Source organism: Salvia hispanica, chromosome 1 (assembly GCF_029641045.1).
Source record: "Salvia hispanica isolate PSC_SH4W2 chromosome 1, Shi_PSC_v1, whole genome shotgun sequence".
Classification (NCBI taxonomy): Eukaryota; Viridiplantae; Streptophyta; class Magnoliopsida; order Lamiales; family Lamiaceae; genus Salvia; species Salvia hispanica.
In genome coordinates this window covers 54,590,976-54,594,925 of record NC_142692.1, presented here as the reverse complement: position 1 = coordinate 54,594,925, position 3,950 = coordinate 54,590,976, and the positions used below count along the sequence as shown (strand labels likewise).

Below are 3,950 nucleotides of genomic sequence, written 5' to 3'. Positions count from 1 at the left end.
ACTGAAGATGCTAACCGCCATCTCTCCAAATTCGTGGAAATCGCAAACACTTTGAAATTAAATGGTGTCGACGACGATGCCATACGGGTAAGACTTTTTCCATTCTCATTGATTGATTCTGCTAAGGAGTGGTTTGAGTGTATGCCACCAGAAAAGGTCTCCACATGGAAGGACATCGTAGCTACCTTCCTCGACAAATACTACCCGCCAGGCACTATTTTGAAGCTCAAGAGTGAGATCTTTCAGTTTATACAAGGCCATGACGAGCCCCTCTATGAGGCATTTGCTCGTTTCAAAGCTCTTCTTCGAAAGTGCCCAAACCATGGTTTTTCCATAGACCATCAGGTAGGAATCCTCTATAATGGATTTAATGAAAAAATATGTGCTATGCTTGATTCAGGGGCAAATGGAGGATTTCTAAGAAAGACAGGAGAGGATGCCATGGCGGTGATCGAGGAGTTCGCCACCAACAGTCGGGGGTGGTCGAAGGAAAGGCATGCCACGAGAAGAGTAGCAGCCATAGAAGAGGCCGAAGAAAGTTCTTTTGCTAAGGAGCTAGCAGAACTTAGAGTCAGGATTTATCAAATGGACGTCTCGAGGAAGGAAGATCCAATTCCGGCAACTTCCATAGTGGCGGTCACGGCACCCGAAACTGCCGTGTCAACTGTGGAAGAAATCAACTACGTGCAAGGAGGCGGTCCCAGAAATTACAATAACAATTATCGCCCTAATCAGGGGGCGGTAATTTCAATAATTATAATGGGAACCGTCCGCACCCAAATCTTTCTTATTCTAACAATAATTACTTGCAACCCCCTGCAGGATTTAATGTTAGCAAAGGAGGAGTGGTTGAGCCGATGAAGAAGGAAGACAAGTATGATCAAGGAATCACGAAGATTTTGGAAGTAATTACGCAAGATAGGAAGATTAATGACACCAAGATCGGAGTGGTCGAAGCAAGGATAAACAACCTCGAGCAAGGAATGAACACGATCTCGGCAGCTATAACCAACATTACCACTCAAATGGAGCAAATTCAGAAGAAGTTAGATGAGGATAGAGCAAAGGCAGCAGCAAGAGTGGATGATATTAACAAGAAGTGGGTGGCGAAGCAGAAATCTGGGGACTGCCCAGTCGCCGGCGGACCGCCGCACACCCCGCAGCGGCCCGCCACTGAGACGGCAGAGTCAACCACGCAGAAGGGGCTTGTTCGGAACAATGGAATTGTGCTCCCTTTCCAACCAAGGAGGAAGTTTAAACTCGAGGAGCAATTCAAACATTTTTTGAATATGTTTTGCAAAGTTCATACTAATATTCCCTTGGTCGAATCATTGCAGGAAATTCCAAAATATGCAAAACTTTTGAGGGAAGCGGTGATGAGAAAGAGGAAGCCGACCAAAGCCGACCTTAAGCTACCGCATCATTGTAGCGAAATCATCCAAAAAGAGAGGGAAGTAAAGCAAAGGGATCCGGGCCAGTTCATTATAAGATGCCGGATTGGAGAAGGGAAAGTTGACAAAGCACTGTGCGACTTAGGATCGTCCATCAATCTCATGCCACTGAAGTACTACGAAAAGCTCAACATCGGGCCACTCAAATCTTCAGACGTAACACTCAGGTTGGCCGATAACTCGTCCATCAAGACTGTAGGTATGATTGAGGATGTCCTAGTTAAAGTTGATGATTTTATTTTTCCTGCCGACTTTATTGTGCTTGACATGAAAGTAGACAAGAACGTCCCTCTAATCTTAGGGAGAGATTTTCTTGCCACTTGCAAAGCTTTGATTGATGTAGGCCGTGGCGAGATCACAATCAGTGATAATCATAGTCAATCCACCTATAAGATTGAGAGCGAGATGCTAAAATTTGAGGAGGCAAAGCGGGCAAAAATGGAACAACAGTGCAGAGCAGTCATGGCTACCGACTTGACCAAGTCCAAAGATCCCTTTGAAGCGGAGGATCCTTCTACCTCCACTATCTACATTGTCAAAGAGGTAAGACATTCTTCTAAAAAGGGTGATGCTAATTCTTCTACATCTGCTCCACAGAAGAAGAAACAGAAGAGAAAGAAAACACCCAAAGAGGACCCCGAGATATACGTCATCAAAACCAAAGAGGGGAAGTACAAGTGGTGGAAGAAGCTAGGGACCAAGTTGCTCCCTATGCCAATTTTTAACACTCGAGTTTTTGATCCGCCCAACTAGTGGGCCACTTCAAGTCGAGCTAACGACTTTAAACAAAAGCGCTTATTGGGAGGCAACCCAATTTTCTTTTACTTATTTATTTATTTATTTATTTATTTTTCTCTCGTTTTTTATTTATTTATTTATGTTCTGTTTAAAAAAATAAAAAATAAAAAAATAAAAAAAATAATAATATACGGGTGGCGGTCGCCGCACTTAAAGCACGGCGGTCGCCACACGTGTGTTAACATGTGCAGGAAGGATCGGGCCTAGGGCAGGCTTAGGGCGGGCCAGAGTAACCGCTGCACGGGCCGCGGCGGCCTGCCAGGATTGCTGTTTATGAAGGCCCGTGTGGCGGCCCGCCACGAGAGACGCGGCGGTCGCCACACGCAGTCCAGAGACGGGATTGCTCCATAAAAGGATAATGGGATCAAAAGGGAAACCGGAGAATGCGAAGAACTATGGCATTAGCCTTGCCACGGAAGAGCAAAAGGCTATGTGGAAGAAAGTGTCGGCCCGAGAAACGGCACCTTCTAGATATCCCCACGATTACCCTCTCCAAACTTTGGGGATCATGGAGGATTTTTGGAAGTTGTGCGACGTGGGTGATGGGAATGGCCTCGTCTACATGTTCCAAAGGAAGTGGCCATCGTTTCGAAAGTATACTCTCGAGTTCCTCAGCTCGCTAAAGGTCACTAAGGATCGCCGCCAAAATATTCCACTTAGCATCGATTTCCGCCTTGGGAACCGTTGGCACTCGCTCACCATGGAAGAGCTTAGTGGGATCTTCCATTGCTTCGACCCCAACCCCGAAGAGGACAATGAATATGAATTTTCCGAGGTTTGGGGGGCGATGACGAATGAGCAAGAGCATGCAGCGGGCTATGCCAAGTCTTCATCGATTCGCAACCCCGTCTTGAGGTACCTCCATCGTGCTATGACTCAGCTTATGTTTGCTCGTATCGATGGGGGAAGTGTCTCCCAAACGGAGCTCAACGTGATGTGGTGCCTACTCAACAAGAAGGGAATCGATTATGGGACCCTTTTTACTCACTATGTGGATAGGATCACGAAGAAAGACGGGGGCGTCATTTGTTGTGGGGGATTGATTACGGCAATTGGCGAACATTTTGAGGTCTCTTTTGCCGGTATGACGGAGGATGGTGGAGAAAGGTTTATCACCTATGAGGTGCTATTTTCGGTGGGGCTTTTGAAGACCGATTATTGGGGTCAAGGGTATTTTATGCAAGTAGCGGGGGATCACTTTCCCGTTCCACTCCCGCAATTGACCAAGGTCGATGTTTGGGCGAACCAAGCCAATTGGAAGCTCGACACACCCGCCCACCGGAGAGCTATCGAGGCTAACCCCGTAAATGGGGAATTTAGAAAGAGGAACATTCCCTCTCGCATTCCTCAATTTGAGCCCGATGAGGATTCCGCGTTTGATGTCGTTGATAACTATGAAGAGGGCGCGGAGCATTCACAAGCTCAAGGGAGTGAAGCACCGCCACCACCGCCACCCCAACCACGACGAGAAGAGGAAGAAGAAGAAGAGGAAGTGGAAGGACATCGCCGCCGGACAAGAACGAACCGCCGCCGCGGGAGGCCAAATCCGGGAGAGGAGTTTCAAGCCAACACCTCCGCCCAATTAGGAGAAATTTTCTCCTATATGCAAAACATGTCCAACACTTGGGACAATCGATGGGCGGAGCAACAAGCGGAGAATGCCTACAACCGCCAAGGGTGGACGGCTCAAGGCGATTGGCG

At 47.4% G+C, this 3,950-nt stretch overlaps 1 non-coding gene across 1 annotated transcript; it reads right to left on the bottom strand.

Moving 5' to 3' along the window:
* Window positions 1-222: 222 nt before the first annotated feature.
* On the bottom strand, window positions 223-329 carry LOC148934163 (small nucleolar RNA R71). Its single transcript, XR_016134804.1, has one exon. It is a non-coding gene; the product is annotated as a small nucleolar RNA R71 (small nucleolar RNA).
* Between the last annotated feature and the right edge of the window lie 3,621 nt (window positions 330-3,950).